Raw genomic sequence first — 18,609 nt, 5'->3', positions numbered from 1 at the left:
CTTGTTAAGGGCGAGCTGAACCTGTCGCTCACAGATCCCAAGAGAACACGATTGAAAACCTATCTGCACATCGTCGACACATGTTGAATAAAAAATATAACGTGGAATGTACAGACGGAGAGAATTCATTTTTATTATAAAGAGCGTACAGCTGAGCACCCCACCCTGTGGCACTCCGGTTTCCTGTACAAACGTTCGGGACAGAACATTGCTCACTCTAACGCGGAAGGTACGATCAGACAGATAGCTTTCAATGACACTGAACATATTACCATGTATACCTAAGTGTGAGAGGTCTCTCAATATTCCAAACCTCCACGTGGTATCGTAGGCCTTCTCCATGTCGAGGAACACAGATAAGAAAAACTGATTATGAACAAAAGCCTCACGTATGTGTGCCTCGATACGTATAAGATGGTCGGTGGTAGATCGGCCCTCTCTAAACCCGCACTGGTATGGGTCGAGCAATTTGTTTGTTTCTAAGTAGTGGAGTAAGCGGCAATTAATCATTTTTTCAAATAGTTTGCAGAGGCAGCTTGTTAATGCTATGGGTCTATAACTTGATACAGTAAAGGGATCCTTTCCCTGCTTCAAAATTGGAATTATAACAGCCTCCTTCCAGGAGGAGGGGATCACACCTGAAAACCATATGCGATTATAAAGACAGAGGAGGGTTTTTTTAGTTTCGGAGGATAGTTCCTTCAGCATCGCGTACATTACATTGTCAGAACCTGGGGTAGATGTATTACAGGAGCTGAGTGCTGTTCGCAGTTCTGCTAAGCAGAATGGTTGATTGTATGCCTCATTTCTTGTGGATTTTCTTTCTAACTTTTGTTTTTCTTTTCGTGCCTTGTAATTCTGAAAGGATTCGGAGTAGTGTGAGGAGCTCGATATGTGTTCGAAATGTGTGCCAAGAATGTTGGCTTGATCCTCCAAGCTTTCCCCGAGGCTATTTACTAGTGGAAGGCAATACGTTTGTTGGCCCTTAATTTTCTTGACCTTATTCCACACTTTTCCCTCATCTGTGTACGAGTTGATACTCGATATAAAGTTTGTCCAGCTCTCTCGTCTAGCTTGTCGACGCGTTCTCCTTGCCTGCGATTTGACCCGCTTGAAATTTTCCAGGTTTTCTGCTGTAGGGGAATCGCGAAGCAACGCCCAAGCTTTGTTCTGAGTGGTTCGTGCTTTCCTGCATGCGTCGTTCCACCATGGGACTCACCGTTTAGAAGACATGCCGCTCGTTTTGGCAATACATTTAGATGCGGCATCAAGTATAAAAGCTGTAAAATACGTGACAGCGTCATCTATGGTCAGGGCAGACAGCTCAGTCCATGTCATGTGTGTAAGAGTTCTATACCCTTCCCAATCAGCCGAGTCAATCTTCCATCGAGGAACCTGCGGGGGTAGTTGTTCTTTGTTCGGCGCACTCAGGATGATTGGGAAGTGGTCACTACCATAAGGGTTTTTAAGAACTTTCCACTTAAAAACAGGTAAAAGGGACGGTGATGAAATGCTAAGATCTATGGAGGAGTACGTTTTGTTTGCAAAGCTAAAATACGTAGGCTCCTTTATATTTAAAAGACATAAACTAGAAGAGAAAAGGAGCTGCTCAATGAGACGTCCTCGCGCATCACAGTGAGCATCGCCCCACAGGACATTGTGTGCATTAAAATCACCTAGAACCAGAAACGGCTCTGGGAGTTCATCTAATAACGATTCTAGATCACGTCTGTGTAGCTGTTGATGCGGTGGTATGTACACAGAACATATGGTAATGAGCTTGTTAAAAAGTACAGCTCGAATGGCCACTGCCTCAAGGGCTGTTTGGAGCTTCAAATGCTGGCATGCTATACTACGATCAGCTATAATGGCTACACCGCCAGATGGTACGACAGCATCCTCCCGGTCTTTTCGGAAAATAATATATTGCCGTAGGAAGTCCTTGTGCTTAGGGGTTAAGTGCGTTTCTTGCACACATAGCACTTTCGCGTTAAACTTACTCAGAAGTTCTTGGACGTCATCTAAATTTCTAAGTAATCCTCTTACGTTCCACTGTATGATTTTGTCCGTAGTGGAAAAAAAAGAGAAAAAGTGCTGTGTGCAGAAAAGACGGAGATTAGCTCATTTTACAGGGCCTTTGTCAGGCCCTGTAATCGGCGTTCTGTCTTTTTTGGGGCGGTCGAGAGAAGCTCGCCGCTCCTTCGGCGCTCCCTGCGCCGTTTGGCATGAACTGGTGTCCATAGCCTCTTGCGAGGCACTGGACGCCCGCTCTACAGAGCGATCTGTGCGTCGCTTAGACTTCGCTTCAATCGACGAAGTCTTTGTCCCCACCGAGCTGGGGGTCGATAAAGCCCCCTTGGCCTCGTGATTGCCCTGGCTGCCGTTAGAGATTGTCGAGGTCGCTGGTGTGGACTGGCTGAATGTGGGCAGGGCAGCGCTAGCTGCTCCCGCCGTAGGGGCTTGTGGCATTGGCCTCGGCACGCTAGGCGAGGTCCGGGCAAATGCCAAAGGCCTTTGTGGTGCCGCCCCTCTTTGCACCACTTCGGCAAAAGGTGTTTTTAGTGCCAATGTTAGTGAGACCCGTTGTCTTGCTTCCTTGTATGTGATATTTTCCTTTACTTTTATAGTTATTATTTCTTTTTCTTTTTTCCAGGCTGGGCACGCTCTGGAGTATGCGGGGTGACTACCTTCGCAGTTAGCACAGAGGACCTCACCATGACTACATTCATCAGCACTGTGGCCGGTTGTGCCACACTTAGCACAGATCAGCTGCCCTCGGCAGCTCTGGGATGCATGACCGAATCGCTGGCATTTGAAGCAACGCCTCGGGTTTGGAATGAAGGGTCGGACATGGAGTTTTATATAGCCAGTTTCCAGAGTCTCAGGTAAAGTGGTTGAGTTGAAGGTGAGTATTAAGTGCTTTGTTGCTATTTCGTTGTTGTTGCGTCTGATTATGATGCGCTGGACATGTATTACACCTTGGTCCTTCCATCCATCAAGAAGCTCTTCTTCACTCAGTGTCATCAAATCTTCGTCCGATACCACGCCCTTCACTGTATTCATTGTACGGTGTGCACTCACAGAGACGGGGATGTTACCAAAGGCCACGATGTGCGAGAGTTTATTGTACTGTTCTTTGTCTTTTGATTCGAGAAGCAGATCTCCACTTGCCATCTTCGTGGCCTTATAACCGGTTCCAATGGTCTCTCTCAAGCACTTGGCTACAAGGAAGGGTGAGATTGCTCTAGCTTTTGTAGATGATTGTTCGCAGTGGAGGACATGGTATTTTGGAAAAGTTTCTTTGTTTTTGGGCCAAAGTAGGAATGTTGCATCGGTGCGTACCCTTTTCGAAGCACGATCAGTTAAAGAGGGGGTCGGGGATCCCATGAGAAAGTGTGTATTTTTCGGTAACGGCGCCTACCACCCACCACGGAGTCCAACGAGGGGACGTGGCAGAGCATGTGGGCATGTCTGCGCAACGCCAGTAGTACGCAGTTACTATAACCCAATATGGTTTACCCTAGTTTGGATAGCCACACAAGGTTAACCCTTGCCGCCAGGAAAAATTGGAAGTAAAATGAAGTGAGGAGAAGACAGGAAAGATGTAAAGTGAGAACAAAAGACGAAGATATAGGGAGAGAGAGATAGGAAAAGGCGACTGCCGATTTCCCCTGGGTGGGTCAGCCCAGGGGTGCCGTCTACGTGAAGCCGGGGCCAAAGGGGTGTGTTGCCTCTGCCGGGGGGCCTTAAAGGTCCAATCACCCAGCGTCGGCTCAACCCCCAGGATCCCCTTTTCCCCGGACACGGCAAAGCCACGCACGGCTAGGCGTGGGAGGGAGTCAGAACTCCCCCGTTAGCTCGGGTCCATGGTGTCGCTACACACCAAACGCCTACTTGTGCAGGCGCCCCTGCGGGGGCTGAGTCAAGTCAACGCACAGCCGGTAGGAACCATCGGCTTTCCGTACTACAACGAGACCAGAGCACCACGGGGTTGGGTTGTCGACCCTGCGGATCACGCCTCCTTCCTCCAGTTTGTCAAGCTCGTGACGGACGACCTCGCGTAGCGGGATGGGAATCCTGCGAGGCACACTTAGGGAGAAGGGTACGGCGTCAGGTCTCAGAAGGATAGTGTACTCGTCCTTGAGGGTGCCCAATCCCTGGAAGAGCTCAGCACGCAATGTTGCTTTCGGAGTCTGAAGTTCGTCGAGAAACTTCACAACTTCCAGAGCTTGAAGCGCCGGCAGTCCAAGAAGAGGTACGGTGAGAGACTGGATCACGTACAAGCGCTGAGAGCTCATTTTCCCGTGCCACCGAAGTCTCGCCATGTACGAACCCAGCACGCGCAGCGGCTGACCGCCAGGTCCGGTGAGCAGGCTGTTGACGGGGTCGAGCTTGGCCGGCAATGTAGGGAAGTCGCTCGGAACGGCGGACACCTCGGCTCCGGAATCGACCTTGAACTGCGCTGTGTAGTTGTCAACGGTGATGTCGACGAACTTTGCCGCGGCGGGCGTCCCGACAGCGTGTAGGTGAATGGAGCCGAGCTTCTGTTTTGCCTGCCGCGCGCGGCACACTTCCGCAAAGTGTCCTTTCTTTTTGCAGAAGTTGCAGACGGAGTTTCGAGCAGGGCAGTTAGAACGTGGATGTGGCGCGCGGCCGCAGAATTCACATGTTGACGGCTGGCAGGAGCGCTCTGCTCTTCGCGGGGGCGAAGGCCGTTTATTGTAGTTGCGGCGGAGAGAGGCGAACTTCTTATCTCGTACGGCGTCGAGAAATAGCTCGCGGGAGTGCTCTGCGCAGTTTTGAGGCAACGTTTTTTCTTTGTCGGCGTCTTCTGATTGACGGGCCTGCATCCATGCTTCTTTGAGCGTCAACTTCGCGTTCCGGCAAAGCTGGTCCGAAAGGCCCGAGTCGCGGAGGCCGACGACGAATCTATCGCGTACAAGCCTTTGCTCCACCTCAGCTGACGGATAGTTGCACCGCTTCACCATTCTACACAGTTCGGCGTAGTAGGCGTCGACGCTCTCGTCGGGTAACTGAACACGCCGGTGAAAACGTGACGACTCGTACAGTTCATTCGCCGGATGCACGAAGTGGTCGGTGAAGCTGGCGGCAACCGCTTGAAATGAGGCGAGTGATGCGGTGTCGAGCGAGGACGTCTCAAGAAGTGGGCGGGCCTCCGGCCCCATGCAGTACAACAACGAGCGTACCTGCATGTCGCCTGATGCTTGAGTCAGGCCGGAAACGACGGCGTAGTCCTCGTAGCGGCTGAGCCATGCTGGCCAGGTTCCCGGGTGCACAAAGTCGAACGGTGCGGGCGGCTAGAGGTTGAGGCTGAGCTTTTTCGGCGCCACTCCGTCGAGGGCCATCGTCGTGCGGTACGGGCGAGTTCGCGATGAGGGGGCGTTACGCAGCCACTTCTGACACCATGTCTTGTGGCTGGTGCCGCGCCAGCGTGGCAGAGCACGAGCGAAGAGAGACGATACGCACGACAGCTGCTCAGCTAACGAAAAGGGGCCTTCCACTTTTATTCGGGGCAGAATATATACAATCTCAGGGGCGCCACCTGCTAGTGGCGGCCGAACTAAATGACTGAAGGGTGGCGACCTCTACAATATGTATTTAAATAACAAACCTAGGCTAACTGACTCGTTACACACGTGCTTAGTAAAAGTTTTGTAAGTTTAACGCATCACGCATGAATAATTTACAAATTTAACTAGCTTTAGCTAATAATTTTTTAAGTGACGTCACTTTCGTGCGGCGCAGGAGCCACTTCTGTGTGGGGATGGCTGCTGCGCCGCGCGGTGCAGGAGACACTGCCATTTTTACAGGCCGTTCAACGAGGGAAAGAGGGAGGGCCGAAGATACCTGGAGAATAATGTCGAACAATAGACACCATGTCAGGTCTTTGGCATACAGTGCCATTTCAAAATATTATTGCTTTCCTTGAATCAAATAAACCTGATGTAAATACAAAAATGGCTCACTGAGCTAACCTACTAGTCAAATCGCTGGCATAAAAATACGCATTGTTAGAATAATGCTTCGTTTCTCTCACTTAAAAAAGAAAAATTGGGGGCCCCTTAAGGTTCGCTTTCAAGAATTGAACACGATAACGATACCCTGGCCCTAGTGAGTACTTCAAGCACTTGGTGCATGAAATCTTTTCGAACTTGGTATGCACTCACTATGTGGTCTGAAGGAAATGTGTGCAGCAAAATGTGTGCGTTTTGTTATGGCTGGCCACCTTTTAACTATGAAGTCCTTAGGATAATCACATGTTCTGATGCCTGATTACAATGCACACATGTATCAAAAAATATTACTGTGATATTACATATGGAATTGTGAACGCAGTATACAGGACACATGTGTTTGCAAACCCTAATGTTACTTTCACTGCATTTTCAAGCAGATGAAGTTATTTTCCCTGAATTTCCAAGCAGATGTGTGGCTGTGCGGTAGAACGCCTGCTTGCCATGCAAATGGCCTGAGCTCGATCCTGCCGTAAACTAGGAAATTTTTATTACTTATTTTATTTGCATCTTTCTTAGTTTTCCGGTTGCTCACAAGGTACATCACTCACAATCAATGACGCTCACGAGATTTTTAAAACTATCACGTTAAAACTGGTATAAAAGGGTGACAATGTATGACTGATTGAATAAGCTTTTACAGCTTATGCCAAATCACATTGGTGTGATGTTGAAATTTCTAGGTCCATTGTTAGACTACCAAATGTCATGACTTTCACTTTTATGTCAGTTTAGGCGTACAGCAATTAACTGGCAGAAAGTGTAAATAGATCTTTCTTTATTTGGAAAGATGCAGAAGTATGATAAAATCAAGCTCCCTTTTCCTTGAGTAATTTTGGTTGTATATGTAATTTGAAATAGTGTTTGAAAATCACAGCAGCTGTGCCATTGCACTGCTTCGTGGCAAAAGCTTAGTACCGAGTTCTGGAGAACTTCTGCACGTTGCCTGCTGCAGCTCAGACAATTGTTAATCTGGCTTAAAATTATATAGTATATATATTGCATTCTCACTTTCAATTTTGGTTACTATGCAGTTTAACTTACCCTTCGTGGGTTCATCGATATTTTTCACATAATAACAGAAATTTGGAGAACTTCATGCCTAAAAATAGTGTGACACAATCTTCACTTAAATATGGCCATCAATTTATAAGAAAAAAGTGGGACGCATGTGGCTCATCGACCCATGAAGCATCTTTGAATAAGTGGGGCAACACCTGTCACATTGCCTCATAAGGGCACTAAGCTGTAATTCTGCTGCCAAATTTCTTGCCCAAAAAGGCCCAATGGAAGCAGTACAGAGGAACACTTCTAAAACTGTGGGAAAAAATTGCAGTGAACCTTAATTTCAGATGTTCTACACAATTCTGCGCCTCTGCCTGTGGCATTGAGTCTAGCGGTTCTGTTCCAAGATCTTAACATACACAAACCCTTTCAGCTTGTGTCTGTCTTGTCAGTAGGTGTAGATAATATTGAAACTCGACGAAGACAAGGAGAAAACAGCAGGCATAGAAGAGAGCACGCAATCATAAGAGAATAAAAAAAATAGAATATTGATTTTCATTCACATTCAACGAAGCTGTGTCTATGCATGTCTTGTCTTGTTTCTGCAACGGATACGGGTGAACATCTCAGTTAAGCCTGCATTTTTGCACATAATTAAAATTTGTGGTAATGAATCATGGAAAGCCACTTCGACGTGGTGTCAATGCACTGAATGCAAGTGCGTTTACAAATGCTGCATAATATTCGTGAACTCTCTTCAGGTGTGACGTATTTGCTTTTCTCATATATCTTGCATGATTTGATGATCTTGAATATTCTTGTTCTCTTTGGCTTCCTGGCTGTATGAAGCAGCAATTTTGCCATATTTTTTCTTTGGCCCGAAGTTTTAGCAACAGTGTCTTAGCCACAGCTTTTGATCTCATTGCCTCTCCTCGTAATGGTAAAAAATATAAAAGAATTTGCTGTTTTGTGACATCCATCAAACAAGAAAAAGACAGTTATGCATGTATGATATGTTGTTAGGCTATGCAAGGAACTGCTTCATTTTTCATTCGAGTGAACTTCCACAATGATTTTAGGCAGATATAATTTTGCAATTTAGAAAGAAAATCTATAGTTGCATGCTAAAATTCTATCAAAATTCTGAACAGAAGAATACCATAAATTTGGAACTTTAGCTACCTTGTACGCAATATGACACCGGCTGAAAATATATTAACAGAACAAAATAATTTTAAGCTCAATGTATCACTGATACCATGCATTGTAAACATGCAATATATAGTTTCTCAGTTTCCTTAATGTTTCTGGTACACCACAGCTGGAAGGCATTGTGCTGATGGCAACATAAAGTGACAGAGAAAGTTTTACAGAGGAAAAGTGGGATGTATTCATCCTAGTAACCCTCAAAAGGTTAAAAAATTGATGCTCAGCAGTGGAGCTTTCTCCACAGCAACAGAAAACCTGCATTGAACCATAGTGCATGCACACACTATCTCTCCAGCATTTATCTCATGCACTCTGTCATGACAGAATTTGGTATAAATGCAGTGAACAGCTGTAGGCCACTGTTTGCAACATGTGTTGCATATAAGACTCCATCAGCAACAAGGTTTGGTGAATACTGTTTCATTGCCTTTTTTGTGTTGCCAATGCGTGATTAGACACTCTGAATTACGAGCTTTCCAGTGACATAAAAGAAATGTACATTAAAAACTTGGTTGGCTGTAGAAAATAATCAGGCCCTCGAAAGCCCCAGAACCGTTAAGAAAAGGTAAATATTCATTGATACAAGCACATTCCTGGAGCTAAGTAGCCAGCTGCGCTACACAACTTCTCAAGTCTTTTCTTATAATGTGCCAGGGCGGATGCTGTGTATCATACTGTTGCACAAGTTTTCCTTTTATTTTGGTGTACTTAAAATTTTAAAACATTAGTAAACTGTTAAAACATATACAGTTTTGCAAATTATGACTGTTGAATCAAACACAAAAAAAATTAAATTTGGAGTGTTAAATCACTGAATATTTCTACAGATCGAATCACACTTTTCTAAAACACCAAGCCGACCGCTGCAGCTGCTGTTTTCTGCAGAAATATGTTAATGCCGACGCCGTATGAATATTTACCATGGCATACGGTGTGCTAGGCCTTTGTGCGATAAAAATAAGCGTGAACAGAAGCATGTAGCTAAGGTGACATAGAAGCCGTCGCTAACAAGAGCCATGCGCTCCGCTGCTCTGGACAAGTGTGATTCCACCTGTACACCTGCAGTGTTGGCATTTTCTTGGTGCACAAAATTCTCCATGTTCACTTTACATTTGGTCCATGATATAAAAACATGGAAAGATGCAAATAAAAACAATAAGAAGAAAAGAATAAGAAGAAAAGTTTAAAAACATTTCATGCACATAGTTGCTCGTGGTTTAAAGCATACTACCCAGTGGCTGTATTGCGTGGTCTATCCTGGGTCCCATCTCCGCGCTCTTCAAAGTAACTATGTGTACGTGTCAACAAGCTCGCTTAGCCACCATTTAGAAATCCATTACACAGACTGCAGCTATATGCGAAACCCTTACTGGCACAAGCCACTTTAAACATTGATTAAGTAGTAATACTCTGCAGTATAAACTTTTCAAGTAATGTTATCCCGTAAAAGGTATGCACTAGGTGGTTGGAGTATGCACTAGGGATAGGATATCACTGTCATGTTCTACTCAAACTTTAAGGGTCCTCTAATTTTTTTCACCAAACAATTGTAAGGTTCATATATAGTAATGTTCCACAAGCATGGTTTTGTAAGTTCTCATCCTTTTGGCCTATACTGGAAGAGTGGAGAGGGTGCTGTTAGGAGTGGATTTACAGGCTGTTAAGAGTGGATGGACAAATCTGACAGATTATTGTGCAAGTATGCAAGTATTAGAGATGTCAGTTCAGATTAAATACCTGACAAAGATCACAGGCAGCGGTCCTGATAGATGTGGACTCTTGAAAGAGTTTCATGCTAGGAAAGAAGTGATGTGTCATTGACTCATCTGTTGAAACTTGGAAGGTCAAAAAAGTTTTTCAAGCATAGTTATGTGACATTTCTTGACAGTACATGACTGTGACATCGCACACTTACACACTGCACATGTGTCTGTTTCCAAACAAATTTGCTAGAAAAGCCACAACAGGGTGTTTATCAATTAGATTTTATTCAAATTCCCTGACTTTTCCAGGTTTTTCACAGCGATTAAAAGCAAACTCCATGACCATAATGTCAGCTTGGGAAACTGTGTGGTGGAAAGAACACTATAGCGGTAAAAAAATAAAATATGAGGCACTCATATAAAACAAATGAACATATTTTGCACACACACTCATATTGTTGTGAGTGTATATGGTAAATATGAAAAAATGCGTGTATCTGGTCAAAATAAAACCTCTGAACCAGGCACTGAGGAAGTTGGCCGTTTGATTTTTGGAACAACCAGGACACAACCACACAAATAAAATCAACTGCAGCTGCAAGTTTGAAAGAGCCTGCGATAGTCCAACAGTACAGCCAATGTTGCTAGATGGATGGATGGATGGATGCTATGAGCGTCCCCTTTATAACGGGGTGGTGACAAGTATGCCACCAGGCTCGACAAAAAAAAAATCTTTTTTCTTTTTTTTTTATGTTGGCCTAATGCCTCTACTTCGATAAATTCTATCTTAATGGAAAAAAGGTAAATTTTCAGCTTAAGTTCTCTGCCATTTACGGCACACTGTCCATATTTTATTTTTCCAATATTTATTTTTGTCCTTTCTCTCTAATTTTCTGCCACCAATACTCTAACCGTCTCTTACTTATTTCAGTCGCGGGTGTGTTCAGCTTTCCAGTGTTGTCCCTAAAACCCAAGGCTTCCTGTAGGTTCGTGCCCAAACGTACACCTGGGTGGATATCTCCACATTCAATCAGAACATGTTCCGCCGTTTCCTTATCTTTCCCGCAGCATGTGCATTGTTCTTCTTCTTTACTGAATCTTGCTTTATAACTACGCGTTCTAAGGCAACCCGATCTCGCTTCAAACAGTAAAGCGCTTCCCCTTGAATTATCGTAAAATGCCTCCCTCCTTATTTCATTTTTGCCCTTTCGGTAGTTACTCAAAGCCGGTTTTTTCTCCATAGCTGCCATCCAGTAAATCCTCTCCGCCTCCCTGACTTTTCCCTTAACGCTCTTTGTTGACATATGGCTCACAATACCAGCCGTATATTTACTAGTGAGTCTTCTAGTTCTTTTTCTCCAATGTGTGTCCACGCTCTTCCTATACAAATAACGGAACACCTTCTCTGCCCATCTACTCTCCTTCATATTTCTTAGCCTTTCTTCGAACCTTATTTTGCTCTGCGCTTCCCTCGCCTCAAAACCTGCCCACCCCATATCGCCCTTTACAGCCTCGTTTGTCGTCTTCCCGTGAGCACCCAACGCGAGGCGTCCCACAGTCCTTTGATTTACATCCATTCCCGATTGCACCTCTGCCCTCATGCACACCACTGAGTTCCCAAAAGTAAGCCCTGGAACCATTACACCCTTCCACAGACCTCGAAGCACCTCATACCTATTGTATCCCCACAACGCTCTGTGCTTCATTATTGCCGCATTCCTCTTTCCTTTTGCTGCCGAGGCTTTTTCCTGTACCTCCATGTATCTATCACTCTCATTTACCCATACTCCAAGGTACTTGTATTCACTTACCCTCGGTATTTCTTGGCCTTGTATGGACACCGTCTGATCACAGGGATCATTGAATACCATCAAACCACACTTCGTTACACTGAATCCTAGTCCAAGAGCTTCACCTTCCCTTCCGCATATATTCGCCAGCTGCTGTATATCATCTCGACTGTCCGCAAATAAGACGATATCGTCCGCATAAAATAAACCTGGAAGCTTCTGCTCAATCATCATGCGGCCCTGTTTGTGTGACAGATTAAAACCAATGTTGCTACCTTCTAGCGCTTTTTCCATACTCACCATGTACAGCATGAATAACAGTGGGGACAAAGGACATCCCTGTCTCAGACCCCTGCTAACCTCAACGTTCTCTTTGCTACGCATTCCTTCCCACTCTATGCAAACTGTATTTTCTCGGTATATCTCCCTCAAAAGCTGTATACAGTCGTCGCCCATGCCCATTCCTTTCAATATATCCCACAAAATTTCCTGATTAACGTTGTCGTATGCCCCAGTGATGTCTAGAAAAGCCACGTACAAGGGCCTATTCTCTATTTTAGATATTTCTATACACTGAGTGAGAACAAACAGGTTATCGTCTAACCGCCTGTCGACTCGAAATCCGTTCTGAAGTTCTCCCAAAATATTGTTATGTTCGGCCCATGTTTCTATTTTCATTTTTACTGCTTGCATCGCCAACCTGTATAGTACCGATGTAATGGTTAGTGGTCTATACGAGCGAATCTTGTCCTTTTCTCCCTTGCCTTTATAGATTAAGTTCATTCTACTTTGTCGCCAACTGTCCGGTATTTGTCCGTCCTTTAAGCTTTTTTCTATTGCTTTTAACAATGCTTCTTTAGTGTTATGTCCTAGTTCGTTAATGAGGCTAACGGGAATCCCATCTAAACCCGCGGCAGTGCGCTTTGGAATGTTTCCTTCGGCCTTTTTCCAGTTGAAATTATCTAGTACTAGCTCTTCCTCTGTTGCTTTCTCCGCCACACTTTTACTCACTGGGGAGATCCCCTGGACGCTCTTTTGAAACGAATCGGCTGTTACCTTTTGGATGTAACCTAGCGCTTCGTACCCTTCCAATTGATTTCCTCCTTCATCTAGAATATGTTGTTGCGTTGTGACAGACTTCCTACCTAGCGCCTTTATGTGGCTCCAAAAAATCCTAGGCGCGGCCTCCTTTTTTTCGTGTATCTCTGTCATCCAGCGTTCACTTTCACCTTTAATTTTTGCCTCTACCAATTTCTGTACAAGGGATTTTTTCTCCAAATATATTTCCCATATTTTTTTGACTTCGTCCTGCGGCCGCTTCTCCTTTTTTGCCTTTCTATGCTCCCGTGATGCTTCGCGTCGCTTCTCGATCGCCTCCCGGATTTCCTTGTTCCACCAACTTTTTGGCTTCCTTTTTCTTTTCCAGCAAACGGTTTTCTTCTCTTTCCCTATCTCCTTCGTCATTAGATGTAACAGCTCCCTATACTCCCAGTCCTTGCCTGGTATTTCGCCTACTTCTTTCTCGACTCTTGCGGCTATATTTATTATTTGTTTGTCATTTAAATACGAGCTGCCAGACTTTGATTCCATGCTCATATTTTTAGTTTCGTATCCCATTTGTAATGTTATTCGTTTATGATCACTACCCAAGCTGTTAATGCCTTCCTCGTCTATCCTCATTTCTGTCAGTTTGTGGTAAATTTTTTCAGTCATGAGACAATAATCAATACTTGATTGCTTGTTTCCGACTTCCCATGTGATCTGGCCGTCACATTTAGGCCCTGTGTTAACTATCTCCAGACTATGTTGCTCGCAAAGATCTAGTAATAACTTCCCATTGGTGTCTGAATATCCGTCAAGGTCATGTATGTGGGCATTCATGTCCCCTAGAAGGATGATTTCGGCCCCATTACCAAATTCCTTAATATCCGCACCCATGCAATCCACTATCTCCTGATTCTTTTCTCTGCAGTTATTCCCCGTCCACAAGTAGGCTACCCCTAGCCACGTTTCCTTTCCACCTACTGTGCCCAGAACCCAGAGGTGCTCTGAACACGTCTGTTTCACTCTAACCCATTTGGCTCCGCGGTGAATTAGCATTCCTACACCCCCACCTTTCCTTTCCGATATGGTCCTGTTACACCCTTCCCAAACATAATTTTTAATATGTGGTGGCTCTTCCAAGTCTCTAAGGTGTGTTTCTGTAACCGCATACACGCCTATCTGTTCTTTGTTTAACTGCTCCTCAATCTCTAACCATTTTGCCTTCTTTCTGCCACCCTGCATGTTTATGTAACTAATTGCAACACGCGCATTTTTCCTTTTTCTTTTACCTTTTTTCTGGTTTTTCGCAATTCTACCTGTCAAAGCGTCCTCCTGTTTGTTTTCCCTGTTACGAGCTACCCCGGACTCCGAAGGGCCCGTGAGCCCCCCAAAAAAGCTACTGCGCGTCCTGCCAGTCGCCAGCCCACCTCGTGTCCAAGCCTCTTATCGAAATGAATCTTGTCTCTTTGAAATCCACCCCACCTGTGCACTTCCCTGTTTAAATCCACTACCTCGAAACCCTTCTCTCGACTAATTCGCCATATCTCTTTGTTTGCGTCGACTACCGCTCTTTGCAGGTTGACGTTGCGTACTGGTACTTCCGGTACTGTGCATACTACAATTTGCACCTGGGGGGACACGGTGCGCATGTCATCCACCCCTTTCGCCAAGGTCGTCGCTAGTCCTGACGATTCTTTTTTAGGACGTCATTTAACCCTCCCGCAATTACAACGAGGTTGCGATTGTTAGCTTTAGCTGCGAGTTGTTCACCCGCTTGACTCATTACTGTCCCCAGCGTTTGTCCTGGGAACGTCCCTATCGCAACTCTCTTGTCGCCTTTCACCCTTTCTTTGATTGCCGCTGCGCATCGGACTAAATTTGAGTCACCGGCGATGATGACCTGTTCAGACATTCCTTCTGAAACCTGCACCTGGCTGCTGACTAGGTGACTAGCGTGAGTCACGGCTGCTGGTTTGCTCCCTCCCTCCCTCAAAACTACTTCCCGGTAGCTGGGCCCTGTGGCCAATGTATCTGCCTTTGTCATGCCTGTTTCCCTCATCTCTCCCGCACGGTGGGTCGTCGCCATAATGCTTCCGCCGTCACCTGCGTCTTCGTTCCCCTTCACGACCTTCGATAGGCCCTTCTCGGCTGCCCGGAGCCTTTCCTCCATGGCTGACGTTTTCTCTCGCTCCTTCGCCAATGCATTCTCCAGCTCTGCGATTTTCTCCATGAGCCCACTCTGGACCGCCATCATATTTTTCATTTTCTCTTCGATCTCGCACTGTCTACACTTGGCGTCATCTTCTGCTTTCTCTTCCGCACTAATTTCCACCTTCAACCCTATCCCGCACTCTGAACACTTTACGGTCTTTTTGACCATGGCTAGCTCAGTTTACCGATGCCCACGTGTTAGAAAACTGTACTAAAATACACTGGTCTAAGCCAAAAAGAACCACAATAATAAATAAATACGCTACACTTCACAGCACCTGCGCATGCACGTGGTCGGTCTACGCGCAGGCCTCAGCCACGTGGTGGCTGGAGAAAAAAAAGACACAGTACAGAATACTAAAAAAAAAACCGTACACCGTACTAGACCTAATCAAGCTTTACGCTAGCGCCTTACGTTCTCATAACGCTACATACAGAGGCAAGCTGGAAACATGCAAAAACACTTATCTGTAGCTGTCATTCCGGAGCTCTCCAAAAACACGTCCGACCTCGACCGACACGTCCGACGGTTTTCTAGGAAACGTACAAATTGCGCCATCTCGTGGCATTCATATAAAACAAGGATGTGGCAACCCGGTCAGTTGGCTTACTGTAGCACATTCTAGTTCATTATATTGGCTATAGCTTGCAGGCCATTTAGGATTGGATTAGATTACCTTGACCTAGACTGCTGTATTTACTAATGAATTGCATCCCTGTCTAACTTGTACACGTCTAAAATATACTTTTCAGTAAAAAAAGAGTACTTACGTATTTTATGCATCCTTGTCTTGACAACGACTAGCAACGTCCCTAGAACGAAACCGTACAGCAAAATTTACTCTATTTTTCTTTCACTCTCTTGCTTTTTTTTTACACAATGCACACATGCTTGTTGGTGTTTTATTTCTCTGGGTTCTGACACGTGGAGCCCAATGAAAGTCCTCAGACACCTGCAATAAAAGCTGGGGTAGCGTTTGAAGTGCTGATGTTTGAATATGGGGTGGAAAAAAGGAATATGTCAGGCCGCAACAGATTCTCTGATTCTATGGGAAAGTAAAAGAAGCAGAATCGTGAGTTAGGCAAACTGGTGAATGTTCACCGTAGAATATTTTACAGAAGAACGGGCTAGAAGCGGTCAGAGATGGTCACAGTGCTGATTTCACAACTGCAATTTATTTGGGAAACAGAACGATATATATAAGAAATATTGACTCATCAAAACTGTGAACATGTACACATGTGTTACAACACAGAATGATTCATGTCTTCTCTAAGAGCTTATGTTCTTAATCTAGAAGAGTGTTACATGGAATACTTATGCACTTGTTGTTAGATCTAATGAAAAATGCTTCGGCTATTTCACGCATGCATTAATCAACATGTCAATATTTGATATTTGTTTTCTACAAGTGGGGCACGACACAGGGCTGGACAGTATCGCAATATTATTTAAGATGTACTTTTGAGTGTCTATATTGCTGTATCGAGGCACTTTCCAAAAATGTACTTTTCTTTTGCGGCACCCATTTGAAAAACTGGAGCTTATTGCCGAAGCCACAAACCACCCAAAGAATTTGGTGCGTGATGCCGTGTGCCATCTACGATACTTCTTTCTGCAGAGCATTTCTGAAAAACGCCAGCATGTTCAAACAGCGATTCGAAAGAGGTCTTTTTGAGTTTCTTTTCGCATTCCTTGTTTTGTCGGTTCTTAATTCTTTCTGCCTTTTATATCAAGTTTCTAGAAAACACTAAACCTTCAACTGGAAGTTCATTTGTTTATGGTTCCAGCACTTCGCTTGAACTATGCTCCTTCTAGCATAGCTAATACTGTTGCTGTTGAGTTCCGGATCTCGTCATACAATGCGTGTGACTGATGCTCTCATACGGCATAGTTCTTTATTGCAACTGATATCTGTAAATATGTGTTTATTAACAATTATGTGCAGTATAAGCATACTTTGTAATGCCTTAATGGCACTCAGAGGACGGCGATAATATAATAAATCAATTTCATTTGCAAGTTTCAATGCACTGCACATTTTAAATATTATGCTGAACATAACAAATGTCTGTATGGAGTATAACTATCCCCGACATAGAGAAAAGTATTGTAGTATCTGTATTCCGGAGTACTTTTTTTTTGTCTTTTTGCAAAAGTATCTCTGAAATATCCTATCACATCAATTACAAATCTATCTCAGTATCTTCATTTTATGCTTCCAAACTACGCATTTCGATATCTGTATTCCAGAATACTTTTTCGGGCATCTCTGCCCAACCCTAAGCACACGTCCACATGGCTCACAATGAGCTACCAAATGACACGTGATTGCAGCATCGGATAGCATTAGCTCAAGCTCTCTTAAGCGCACGTTTATATAACGCCCCATTTCACCTACATATTCGCAGCCGCAAGACAGTGGAATCCCATAAACCACGCCAGTAGTGCAAGGAGCATATCTGTGGACATGACCGGAGACACATTTGTTCCCTTTCCGTCGCTGCTGAAACAACGCTCTCTTCACCAAAGTACACACATTATGCACTTCATTACGTGCTGAGAATGACATGTTTATGCCATAACGAGCATTAACATTTTTCAAACCATGTACTATCCAGTGTATGTATGGGATAACTGCCTGCCTCTTTTTCTTGCTGATTTCTGGGGCACTAGAATCAGAATGATAAAACTTCTTGAGCTTTGAAATAAGTTTTTTCGGCAAGGAGCAAATCACGTCACTCGGAAAGCCAGAATTTGCAAAGCGAGCAACTTGTGTATCAAATGCATGCGTCATAAGGTGCTCGCGCAACTTCTGAAGAGCAGCACCCAGCACAGTTGAAGCAATGGCTCCCTGTATGGTTTTTGAGTGGCCAGAATTAAAATTTAGAATTGGCTTTATGAATCTAGGTTGGTATTGCTACAAATGTGATCTTTGACGAAAGCATGTCTTAAATCGAGGAACTGTAGCTCATCAATTTTTGGCAACTCCAAAGTGAAATGCTGACGTCCTGTTTTCCTTAAAATCTTTCTTTATATTAGCAACCAGTACAGAGCAAACGTTAATGCCCAGTAGAACTAAGAAGTCATGTGCATATCAAACAGCGTGTGATGATAACCAATTCAAATGCTTTTGCACCTGCCCGTCTACATACCCAAGAAAAATATAACTAATTACAGGTATATTCATGATTCAATGCAGATGCCAGATTTTTGGACAAAATTATTTCCCTTCCAAGACACAACGGTAGAATTTAGGTAGCCTGCATGAGCTCTAAAAACGACGCAATAGAGCGGCCACACTGGCACTGAAACAACAACTCATCGTTATCTTCTCCTATGCACTGCTTTATACATTTCAAATCTTCACATTGGGGCACACAATAATATGAATCTTTTACGTCTATACCAAATGTGTCGTGCCACAAAGAAGATTGTTCACTTAGTAATAGGATGACAGATTCTGAGTTGGAAATTCTTAGCAGATCACAAGTCTTCAAACGCTCCAAATTTCTTTGAAGATACTCTGAAACATTTATTTACCAAGTGTCCCTTTCTGAAACAACAGCTCTTAGTGGCAACATGAATCTTCACTGAAATAAAAACTGATA

Source organism: Rhipicephalus microplus, chromosome X (genome assembly GCF_043290135.1).
Source record: "Rhipicephalus microplus isolate Deutch F79 chromosome X, USDA_Rmic, whole genome shotgun sequence".
NCBI lineage: Eukaryota > Metazoa > Arthropoda > Arachnida > Ixodida > Ixodidae > Rhipicephalus > Rhipicephalus microplus.
The sequence above is the reverse complement of the archived record's forward strand: the minus strand, read 5'-3'. Positions refer to the sequence as shown.